Genomic DNA, 13154 nt, shown 5'->3' on the forward strand with positions numbered 1-13154 from the left:
TATTTCACTGTAAGAACATATAAAACACATTACTATGGCCCTCATTATGATATTGGTGGCAAATGCTACCTACCGCCACGGCGACGGCCGCCAACATACCATCGCTGTGGCTATCGACTGTCCATGGCATTATGACCGCAGACGAAATCCCGCCAGAAGGCTGGCAGAATTCCATCTACGGTCATGGCAGCAGACGGCGGTAAGGTCATGCTGCAGCCACCAAAACACCACCTACCGTATCATGTTTCATGATATGGCCTGGCAGTGTTTTGCTGGCGGACGCTGCTGCTGGCGGACGCTGCTGCTGGCAGCAGCACCGCATCCCGTCTCCTGTTGGAGGACCCCATGCAAGCAGGTAAGTCGGGGGTCACTGAAACCATGGCGATGGGCGGGGTCAAAATGCCATGGGAGGCCTAATGACGGCTGCCGGGCTGGAAACTGTAGTTTCCAGCCCGACGATCATTACCGCTGTGGCAGTCGGTGTGGTACATTGGCGGTTTGGCTTTGGCCAAGCCGCCAATGTCATAATGGTCGAGGTAGATACCGCCAGCCTGTTGGTAATACTGCCACTACACCACCGACCGCCGGAGTCGTAATGACCCCCTATATGTCCTACCTTAACCATACACTGCACCCTCCCCTTGAGGCTACCTAGGACCTACCTTAGGGGTGCCTTACATTTAAGAAAAGGAAAGGTTTAGGCTTGGCAAGTGGGTACAGTTAAAAGCTGTGCACACAGACACTGCAGTGGCAGGTCTGGGACATGATTACAGAGCTACTTATGTAGGTTGCACAACCAGTGCTGCAGGCTCACTAATAGCATTTGATTTACAGGCCCTGGGCACCTCTAGGGCATTGTACTAGGGACTTACTAGTAAATCAAATATGCCAATCATGGATGAATCAATTATATACACATTTTGTATAGGAGAACTTGCACTTTAGCACTGGTTAGCAGTGATAAAGTGCCTAGAGTTACAAAAAACAGCAAAAACAGAGTCCACCACACATCAACAACCTGGGAAGCAGAGGCAAAAAGTTAAGGGAGACCACTCCAAGGATGAAAAGTCTAACAACATGCTGTACTGGCGTCAGACAGTACAGCATGGCAGATAATGGAACATGAGGCCCTTCAAATCACAGACTTTTTTGCCCTGTCAGAAGCTGGAATAGAGTAAAAATATCTACCGACGTACCTTCAACCCTGTTTTGGCTTCTGTTATGGTGGAAACTCGTGGACCTGCCTCTGGTATGCTATAGATGGATGAGGAAGTAGGAAATCATGGGACTGCCCTTCAGACAAAGAACATGTGTGTTCATATTGAAGACTGCCCCAGGTAAGTTTTTGTTTTTGGCAGCCTAAGTGTGTGTTTTTGTTTGTGAGCTCGGGAGTGCATGTCTGTGTGACTGTCTTTGTGTGTGTACCTGCCACAGTGTATATGTATGTGTGCTTGTGTGTCTGAGCACATGATTAAGTGTATGTGTGCATGTGATTTGAAAGGATGTGAAGGTATTTGACCCGGGAATTGACAAGGCCCAAGCCCGGGTGCTGGAGTGAGCCTTTGGGCTTCGAGGCATTGCTGCTGTATGCCCTGCCCCACCACCTCCAAAATCCACTAGTTGGCACTGTTGAGAGCAATATTAATCACCCATACTATTGATGCCACTCTTGAATAGCTGCCAGAAAAACATATACTACCTGATAAATGAGAGAAGCCTATGCTTGATGGTACAATGATTGCATACTGGCAATTAGGAGTCTCATTGAGGACATGCTGGCGTTAACATGTTAAAACGAACTGAGAGACACAGATAATAAACAAATCTTGGGGAAGAGGTGTTCTAACCAGAGCTACCTTTTACATACAGAGATTCATCTTGCACACCTGATCTCTGTGGTCATAAATGACAACAGATATCAGCTCATGGTGTAGAGATGTGCACTCCCTCTCCTACAGATCCACAACAAATTTACTATTTACACTACCACATAATGCATGTCAGGGAACAAAGAACACAAGTCTATAAGCACTTGAGGAATGCAGATTTAGGCAGTTAGACTCAAATTAAAGGTAAATTAAAGATAGCTTCCTACGTCATTCCTGCGAATAAAGAGCCTCACTGGTTCCTGGAAACCTTGGAAAAAAAACATTTGGAAACTGCTCCATTTTCAAAGCCACGGATGAGTTTTGATGATGTTTTCAGCGCCATGAACAGAGTTCATATATTATACCTATTTGCTTGCAGAGACATCTTCTTCAAAGCAGCAGAACAGTCTGGGTTCTGTAACATCTGGTGAGGGCCACCGTGCATGGCAAAACCATTTTCCATGGTCAAATTCCAGATTGTAATGCTGTGTGGCGCTCTGATTTTTAAGGTCTTTTGAAGTCAGTGTCTTGCTGAACAAGTTTCATTCACATCAGCTTGTGTGAAATTGCATTGCCTTACCTCCAATGGAGGCTCTGTTTACATAAAACTGGCTTAACAACTTTTAGCATACATGGTGGAACTGGAAGCTGTTGAATATTAATAAAGTGTATACTGTTAGCACGTCTAACCTTAATAAGTAAACTTACAAGGGGATGCGAATAGGTCGATGAACCTTTTGACTCACATTTAAGATGTTCCCACCATAGATTCCAGTACATGCAGATCAATGATCAACAACTAATCAATAACATCAATAATAAATGATAATCAATAGCATTAGAAATCAATAGGCATCAGTAATTATCACACACCATGGCCTTTCAGTCATGAATAACCACACCTTTTTAGTAAAAGTTAGAATATTTATTTCCCTATTTTAACAACGCTAATGTCATGTAAGATGATCTCAAAATCAAATGAATCACATACAGAAACATCACTGGCTGGCCAAAGCGGCGAAAGAAACGTAATCTAAATAAAGCTTGAACGATTACACATTCTAAAGTTATGGTGAAAATTTATAACAAAAACAATTGAGAAAACAATATTACATACATATATATTCAGCAAAGGAAAGACATAGACTTGTCTTAGTTGGGCTCTTGCTCTAGGCAAGACTGCTGGTATAGATATGACAGTACTTATGTTTGTAGGAGACTATGCCAATCCTACAACAAAATGCAACTGTCGTCCCAACCCATCCGGCTCACAAGCAGTACCTCACCAAAACCCAAAATAATTAAAGGTGATTTGTGGCAGCCTTTATGCATGGACTCAAAGATGTTACATCTCAGGGAGCATCGTGGTTAAACGGAGATTACCTCTTTCTCACATTAATAACATACCTCAATCACACCCAGGCAATGAAGAAGATGCAGTGAAGTTTCAACAAGGTTTATTTTAATAAAACTGCAATCTGCGATAGTTTGCATGGGCTACAATGATTAAGATAATGAACAATGCAAGGAATAAAATAGTAAAGATGAGAGTCATTAATACAAAGACCCACACCAGCTTGCAATATCATGGAACAACATAGAGTGTGCAATATGTCCCAATACCCTAGCATGTTGGCCTAGCCTAGAAGACAGCTAGGTGTGTTAAACATCAATCTGCCAATCCCATGTCCATGAGAAAAGCCCCCAACCCTTGTTACCTTGGAATGAGGTCTCTAGCTCAGACTCCGCAGGAACACGAAGACTGAGTCAGTGTCAAGGTGACGTGCCGCATCAATAGCAACGATGGCATCTGCTCAGAATCCCTCTGCCTATCTGATAAAGTGAGGAGTATATATACAGATCTGCCTGGACCCCTGATGTGGTTTAGTTCCCAAACAATAGATAACAAGGCGTGCTTGGGACGGTAATTAAAATAAACAATTCCCTTGAAAGCGTGAAGAAGGAAAGTACCTAATGCGGACACCTGCAGTTTGTTTGTATTTGTTGCCTGATCTTGACGCCTTAGCACGGTGGCACTGATAAGGAAATTCAAAACATGGGCCTAAGTCAAAACAAGGCAGCCATCTTAAAAGAATTAATTAAATAAGGGCCGTATTTATACTCCGTTTGCGCCGAATTTGCGTCGTTTTTTTCGACGCAAATTCGACGCTAAACTAACGCCAACTAACGCCATATTTATACTATGGCGTTAGAGGCGTATAGCGCCAAAGTTCCCGGAATGTGCGTCATTTTTTAGCGTGAACCCCTTCCTTGCGTTAATGATATGCAAGGGAGGCGTTCCCGTCTAAAAAATGACTCCCAGGCCTTTACGTGGTATTTATACTCCCGGGCAAAAGAGACGACCGGGAGTGGGCGTGGCTAAAAACGGCGCATTTGCGCCGCTTTTTAACGCCTGGGTCAGGCATGGCGTTAAGGGACAAGTGGGCTCAAAATGAGCCCAGAGTGCCCTCCCCTGCCCCCAGGGACCCCCCCTGCCACCCTTGCCCACCCCAGGAGGACACCCAAGGCTGGAGGGACCCACCCCAGGGACATTCAGGTAAGTTCAGGTAAGTATTTTTTTTTTTTTTTTAATAATTTTTTGTGGCATAGGGGGGCCTGATTTGGGCCCCCCTACATGCCACTATGCCCAATGACCATGCCCAGGGGACATAAGTCCCCTGGGCATGGCCATTGGGCAAGGGGGCATGACTCCTATCTTTACAATGATAGGAGTCATGTTGATGGGGGATGGGCGTCGAAAATAAATGGCGCAAGTCGGGTTACGATGATTTTTTCGACGTAACCTGACTTGCCCCATTTTAAGACGCCCATGCGCCATTTTCCCCCTACGCCGGCGCTGCCTGGTGTACGTGGTTTTTCTCGCGCACACCAGGCAGCGCCGGTCTGCTTGCGCCGGCTAACGCCATTCAATAAATACGGCGCCCGCATGGCGCTTCAGAATGGCGTTAGCCGGCGCAAAACTTTTTGACGCTAAACTGCGTTAGCGCAGTTTAGCGTCAAAAAGTATAAATATGGGCCTAAATGTGCTAAAACAGAGCAGGCTAAGTAGAGTAAAAGTCACTAGGTGATGAGGACACGAGTCTGCAAGCCAACGGCTAAGCTAACTCCTGTATCCCCAGTAAAACAAACTAGGATTCACCACAGACTGTTACTCCCTATGGCAAATTTGTATTAGCGAGGATCCTTATCTAATACCAGATTAGCATTAGCATGTTGGGCTTCATGCAAAACAATTTAGACAACACAAATTTAGAAAACATCTAACTATGGCTCTATCAAAATAGTAAGGTTGGTACCTAGAAAGAAAAAGCAAATAGGCATAACAAAACACATGTATGACAGCATACCTCTCCTCAATTGGATCGGCAAGCTAAGATAATGTTCGTCATCAGGACATCAGTTTGGTCAGCAAGGCATCAGGATTCAGCATCAAAGTTCAGAAAAATGCAAAGTCTTTAAGCATTAAGGTAAAGCACGTCTCTTGTCAAAACGCTCAAGAAATTATGACGGTGGCAAAAGGCAAAAGTGCAATGACAACGTCTTCTCAGTGCAGTCTGACTAAGTTAGATTTCCTAAAATTACTTCCCAAGTCCCTATTGGTCAAGGGATCGCATGTTCACAATTTGTCCAATAAAACTAAAATATCAAATCTATCATTTCTACTAGTACACAGTTCACATGTCGCTGATTGGCTTCTCTTGTAATGTCCTCTTTATCAGGCTCGTCAGGTAACAATATTGTTGAAGCTTATACTCCAGTCAGTGTCTCCATTGTTCTCCTCCTGAGAAAGTCAGTCTTACACATATTACACATATATTGCTATATTTAGCAAGAACAGCGTTTTGTAGCAAGCGGTTATCATGAGAAAGACTTTTAGCTACGGCACATATAATCAGCACAGTGGAAAATTACAATTTAAATTCTCTGAGCAGACATTTTATTAATCGGTTTAGAAATACAGCTTGACATGAGGCCGTGTAACTAGGCTAAGACCTCCACTAAGTTAAGGCCTACAATTAATAAAGCTAAGACATAATGCAGAGCCCTTAATATGAAGTACTACTACATTAATCAAACAAAAGCTCCATATTTCATATTAATAATTCATTAATAAGTATACTTCGTGAACAGTGACGGCCACTCACATGGACACATTTTCAAAGGTGTGCATTATTTTTCTCAATTTTATGACTTTTTCTACGCAAATCCATTATTTAGAATACATGAATATGCATTAATATTTTTATCAGAACTCTTGTTCTAGCAATCCCTCCTTTGATGACTAAATGTGTCATCACACTAGACTATCACACACAAATATTTGCCTCAGCTAAAATTCTGTCATTTCAATCCCTTCAAATCTTTGTTCCCTTTTCTAATTTTCCATGAACAATTGTTACCTTTTCTTTTCTTCCCTTCTTTGATTATTCTTTGACCTTTTCAATTGTATTCTTTTACACAATTTACATATTCTCCATATTCCAATCAGGCAAACCATGATAATTAATATTCCCTGTAATATTTTCAATAGGATCTCTTTCCCAATGTTGCTGAGCCAATTTCCCACTGAATCAAAACCTTTACCAACTTTTTCCCAAATGCCTGGTTCTTTCAATTCTTTCAAATCAGCACTTTCATTAGTCAGATTAGTAGGTAAGCTTCTAAATTATTTACTATTATCTGGAATGAACGAACAACAATGCCGAGAGTTAAGCATTGGTCAAACTCTGCCATCCTTCGCTCAAAGAATGTCTAAAGCAAGGCGATTTTGAAGAGTCATAGATCTTTCGGCAGCTAATTCAGTATCTATCAGGAGTGTGGCTCCTTAAAAAGTTGTCAGTATGTTATCCACAATAGTAGACAACTTTCAAATCTTTATTGAATTCAGAACAACTCCCACTGAAGAAATTATTGCTCCAAATATATCTCCCACTATACCAGAAGGAGACTCTCTCCTCTGTTTCATATGATGTAATTCAGTCACTTTTGGAAGCTTCTTCATGTCATCCATTTGAAAAATCTTTGGGAAAACTATTCCCAAATAACATGTCCCATACCATCCTCTAGGAAGACGGTAATAAGCATTAGGACCACAGATATAATATATCCCAGGAATCGTTGGAACCTGTCCATTCACCATAAATGTCATTTACTCTGAAACAAAAACACGTCTACATTCACTCATCCCCACAAATAAAGTGTCAGTGCGTGATTTAGGCCTATATATACCAAATTTCCATGAGCCTTTTTCTAAATTTTCCTTCAAAGCGTTTCTCTTGTCTTTTGTGTGATCTAAGAAGCTCTTTTCTAAAGGTGTAAGCAAGCATGTTAGATTGTTCCTGTGAGCATAAGCTGTACCAAAGGTTAATGTAGTATCAAAGAAATCTCTAACTAATACTATGTCATTATCCTTAGCTACTGTACTCGCATACCTAATTATAGGGACAAAGAAAAACACCACATTGTGGTTAGAGTAAAAGTACTGGATGTACTCTTGGTTATAGAATCTTGTTTGTAACAGACTATAACTTATCCCAAAAGTGATGGGAAAACTATGATAAATAACTCTTCGACTCATCAAGGAATCTGCGTACACACATAACAATTCCTCACATCCACTGTCACAACCTACTCACTCAGCAAGCGATAGAAGACATTAGAAGAAAGTTCCCCTTTGGCATTAGTACCCTCATGCAAATACTTCTCATCCAACCTAAACTTCCCTATTGCTGTTAGTGCAGTAGTTTTTTCAAAAGCAGAAGTATGGTTGGCTTTGCTCTTGTCAAGAACAGTCATTCCCACAATCAGTACCAGAAACAATATCCCACATACGACCGCCAAACCAATACTCGTATATTTACAGCACCTATTTTTCCTACCCTGATGGCTAATGTTATTCATGATCTGTAAAGAATCAGAAGGCAGAAGAGAAATTTAGAAAAAACTGTAGCAAAAATCAAAACAAACAAAACTCTTCTTCAGCAGTTATTTACAGCTCTGGGTCTTTCTTCCAAGATCCTTTGTGAAAATCGGTAAGCAGCTTATCAAAATCAGGTTTCAAAAAGTCAAATCAGGTTATCAAAGTCCTTTCCGGTTACTTTCAACAGTATCTTTCTCAAAACAGTTTTCTCAGATTGTTTCAACAGTTCAGTTCATCAGTTTCCTTCAAGTGGCAAAATGTTGACCTGGAATGTCTCTTTCAAAACAAAAGGACAAATAAATATTTCTGGCATTCACTTGTACTTGCATACACCCATTCAGGACCTGCGTATCTTCGACTTGCTATCCTCTTTCTTTTCAACTTTCAATCACCATTCATTTCTCCTACACTTAGATCTTCTCTGCTTGGTGTATCTACTTCTTCTTCAATTGTTGTTTCAACAACTACTTCTTTTCTCTTTGCTTGTGACTCCGGCCAATTATCTCCTTTCCATGGCCCCTTTGTCAATGTTATTTTCAGTGTTGAACTTGTAAATTCTCCTTGCTCTGTGGTGTTTTCTCTTGATGGACCTGCAACTGGTTCAGGAGGAGACAGATCACAGTGACTTTGACCCACCTCAACTCCTTCCCCCTCTGGGTTTGGCAATTGCCCTGTTTGTCTCTCAAAATCCTCTGCTTCTGGGAAAGCCCTCCTTCAACTAGGCTCTCATGGCGCCTCAATTGAGATAGGCTCACCGTCACCCTCCTGGAGGTCTTCTCCTTTGTCTCTCACAGGAGTGACTGAACTGTCCTCAACGGGCTCAGACGTGGTCTCATTTCCCCTCTGTTCTCCTTTCAGCCCTGAGACTTGTTTTGCTGTTGTTGGTACTTTCAACAACTCTGCTTCTTCATCAGTCGGACATTTCACTTTCTTCGTGTGATTGGCGTGGAACCAGTTTGGAACGCCAGCGCACTTCACAGCTGTGGTAGTTGTCATAACTACCTCAAAAGGACCCTTCCAACGAGGCTCCAAACATGTTTTCCTCACGTGTCTACGGACCACAACCCAGTCACCAGACTTCAGATTGTGCCCTGGGTCATGGATAGGTGCCAGTGCGGTGGCTTCCACCTGCTGAGAGAAAGAGCAAACCCCATCAGCCAGACCTTTGCAGTAGTCCAACACCATATAATCTGTAATGTTGACAAGTTCACTTGCAGGCACCGCTGGCAAACTAATGGCTCGGCCCATGAGGATCTCATGAGGCGACAAATCTGTCTTCCTGTCGGGTGTGTTCCTCATTGTCATCAGAACTAAAGGCAGTGTGTCGGGCCATTTCAGATTCGTGGATGAACACATCTTTGCAGCCCTTGACTTCAAGGTACCATTCATCTGTTCTACTAGTCCTGATGTTTCAGGACAGTAACTACAATGCAGCTTCTGCTCAATGTTCAATGCTGCACACAGTAATTTAATTACTTCATTGTTGAAGTGACTTCCCCTATCTGATTCTAAAGAGATCGGAAACCCGCCACGTGGTATCAGGTCCCTAAGTACTAGTTTCGCTACTGTGAGACTGTCATTCCTTTGTGTAGGGTAAGCTTCAAACCAATGACTAAAGATGCACACAATCACCAATACATATCTCAAACCTCCACACACAGGCATCTCAAAAAAATCCATCTGCATTCTGCTGAATGGCCCTTCTACTCTTCCAATGTAGTTCAAAGTAACCACTCTCCCTTTTCCCCGGGTTCATTTGCTGGCAAATGATGCAACGATGGCAAACTGCTTCAGCAACCGGTCTAAATCTTGGGTTGAACCAATCATGCTTGAACAAACGAATCATGGCATCCCTCCCAACATGTCCTTGACCATGATAATACCTACCCATGTTGGACTTTTTCCTTATGCAGGGTCATCCCCAATATTTTTGCCTCCTGTCTCCTATTTTTTCTGACCTGTTTTTATTGCCTTAGAACTCTGAGCACTTTACCTGCTAACCAGTGCTAAAGTGCCTATGCTCTCTGTGTAAATTGTATTGTTGATTGGTTTATCCATGATTGGCATATTTGTTTATTGGTAAGTCCCTAGTACAGTGCACTAGAGGTGCCAAGGGCCTGTAAATCAAATGCTAATAGTGGGCCTGAAGCACTGGTTGTGCCACCCACATAAGTAGCTCTGTAAACTTGGCTCAGGCCTGCCACTGCAGTGTCTGTGTATGCAGTTTTAAACTGCCAATTCGACTTGGCAAGTGTACCCACTTACCAGGCCTAAACCTTCCCTTTTCTTACATGTAAGACACCCCGAAGGTAGGCCCTAGGTAGCCCCATAGGCAGGGTGCAGTGTATGTTTAAGGTAGGACATATACATGTGTTTTATATGTCCTGACAGTGAAATACTGCCAAATTTGTTTTTCACTGTTGCAAGGCCTAGCTCTCTCATAGGTTAACATAGGGGCTGCCTTTAAAAATTATTAAAGCGTAGATTCCCTTTGGGAGCAGATAGACATATGGAGTTTGGGGTCTCTGAATTCACAATTTAAAAATACATCTTTTAGTAAAGTTGGTTTTATGATTGTGCGTTTGAATATGCTACTTTTAGAAAGTGAGCATTTTCTTGCTTAAACCATTCTGTGACTCTGCCTGTTCGTGGATTCCCTGTCTGGGTCAGTTTGACAGTTGTGCCGTTTGCACCTTTCTTTAGACAGTGACACAAAGGGAGTTGGGGTGTAGCCTGCATATCCTGATGAGCCATCTGTGCTAGGAGGGAGGGGAGGAGTGGTCACTTACACCTGAAAGGGCTTTGCCTGCCCTCACACAATGCAGTCGCCAACCCCCCTGGTGTGTGTCTGGGGCCTGGCCTGGGCAACGCCGGATTTCACAAACAAGAGATACTTTTCTTTGAAGTAAGCCTACTTCAAAGGCCAAAATGGGTATAAGAAGGGCACCTAAAACCACGGACTTTAGATCACTTCTGGACATCAAGAGCAACCTCTGCCTGGGAAGAGCTGAAGAGCTGAGGAGAAGTACTGCCCTGCCTGAGACTGTGCTTTGTGGAGCTATCCTTCAGTTGCTGCTTCTGTCTGTGCAAGAGGACAAAGACTGAACTTTGTGTGCCTTCCTGCTTGTGAAGAAATCTCCATTGGCTTGTCCTGAGCTTGCCTCCTGTTGTTGAAGTCTCAGGGCCATCAAAGACTTCTCCTGCCAGCACCTGGACTCTCTGCTGAGACTCCTGCCCTGCCAAGTGGTGCCCTATGCAGTTCCTGGGGCCTTGGAAGGTGAAACTGGCAGACCAAGACTGAAAATCCATGCACAGACCGGTGTGCAGAGAAAATATTGGTGCAACATCTGAGACGCCCCTGAAAAACGACACGCCACCATCTTCGCCACAGAAATCGATGCTCTCCCAGCATTGCGGCTGGAAAATCGATGCATGTAGTTGGAAGAACGACATGCAACACCAGCTGACGGAGGCTGATAATGGTGCAACCCACAAAACTTGCTGGGTGTGGAAAAATGACGCAACGCCTGCCCGGACCCGAGTGCTGCCCAGCTGGACATATCGTTCCCTTGCAGGGAGGAAAAACGGCGCACGCGACCCGACCCGAGAAGGAGAAACGACGCATGGTCTCACTTGTGGGTGAGAAATCGATGCACTGCTTACCTTTTCCGACGCACACTCGCCCGTGTATGTTATTTTGATGCTACCCTGGTACTTTTCACATCTAACAGTGTTTTTACTATTTTCTCATGGATTTAAGACTCTTTCACTTTTAAAATTGGTAATTTGACTTGTGTTTGTGATTTTTGTCATTTTGGTCTTGTTTTGTTTAGATAAATATTTTCTATTTTTCTAAACCTATGTTGTGTCATTTTGTAGTGTTTTCATTTAGTTACTGTGTGTGTTGGTACAAATAGTTTACACCTAGCACTCTGAAGCTAAGCCTGCCTACTAGTGCCAAGCTACCAAGGGTGTGAGCGAGGGCTAGCTGAGGGTGGTTCTCCTTTACCATGACTAGAGTGAGGGTCTTTGCTTAGACATGAGATAACCTGACTGTCAACCAAAGATCCAATTTCTAAGATTGGCTTCGTATTTTTGGTGACCTCTTTGCTAATTTTGCATTTGAAGTGAAACCTTACCAACATGCCTCAATCTGGAGATGCACCAGCTGTGTGTGCAAAGGCTGTTTTTGAGTTGGAGAAGCTGGAGAGTTATACAGTTGCTCAACTGAAACAGTTTTGTAAGGATCTTTCCTGCCCCATCAGGAGCTCCACCGGGAAGGAGGCTCTGCAAAAGACATTGAGGGCTTTGGTGGCAGCCAAGGAGGCTGGAGGGCACACAGAGAAGGAGGATGAGAGTGAGGAGGTGCAGAGGGTTCATAAGGGTGTAGTGGATGTACCTGTTACGCCTGGGGGGGAGGGTCTCCAGGATAGGTAGCAGTGTGTCATCCAGAGGTCTGACTCGTGAAGAGTTGACGGGCAGACAGGAAGAAAGGGCTCACCAGTTGGAGTTAGAGAAGCTGATGATGTCCTTAGAAGAGAAAAGGATAATCTTGGCTTATGAGCTAAGATTGAGAAAGCTGGAAGTCATGAGGGCTGAGTCCAGCTTGAATGGTGGCAGCAACAATTCTATATTAAGTACTGAAGAAGTAGACATGCCCAGAGACATGGTGCCCTACTCGAAGGAGGGGCTCAACACACACCAGGAGGTTCAGGGGCATGTGGTAGCTCCAGTGATTCACAGGGTTCCTGAGGTGGATTGGGGAACTGGAATGGGGAGTCATATTCCTACTGGTGGGAGGGACACTCTACTGGCTCTAGGTGAGAGTGACAGGGAGATGGGTTCCCCCCAGGTAGAAGTCCTGGTTATGGAGTGTGGAGACATCCCAGAAGAGTGTGGGTTAAGTGTCAGGGACAGTCCGGTACTGTCTCACAAGTCTCTGGAGGGTGATGTGGGGTACTTTTTCCAAGGCTGAGTCACTGGATGGCTGGGTGAAGGGTAGTTTGGTTAATTCATGTGAGGGGCTGAGAGATGTAATTGCTGGAGATCATATGTCTAGTCCTTATTTTCCAGAGCTATGTCAACACCAGGTGGAGTGTGAGTTCTCTGACCCCAGGAAACTTACACTGGAGGCAGACCTCTGGGTGAGTACCAAAGAGACTGAAGAGGCATTTGGGGGTGCTTCTGAGGGGAGTGGTCTAGGTATTTCCCAACCAGGTGAGGTAGGAAAGGATTGCAGTGTCCCAGGGAGGTCCCAGTGTAGTGAGATGGGTGAGGGATCTCATGTCCAGTCTCAGAAGAGAGGGAATGGGGATAGACTGAGGCCCAGGGTGTCCGAGATCCAG

The sequence above is a fragment of the Pleurodeles waltl genome, chromosome 5, assembly GCF_031143425.1.
Source record: "Pleurodeles waltl isolate 20211129_DDA chromosome 5, aPleWal1.hap1.20221129, whole genome shotgun sequence".
NCBI lineage: Eukaryota > Metazoa > Chordata > Amphibia > Caudata > Salamandridae > Pleurodeles > Pleurodeles waltl.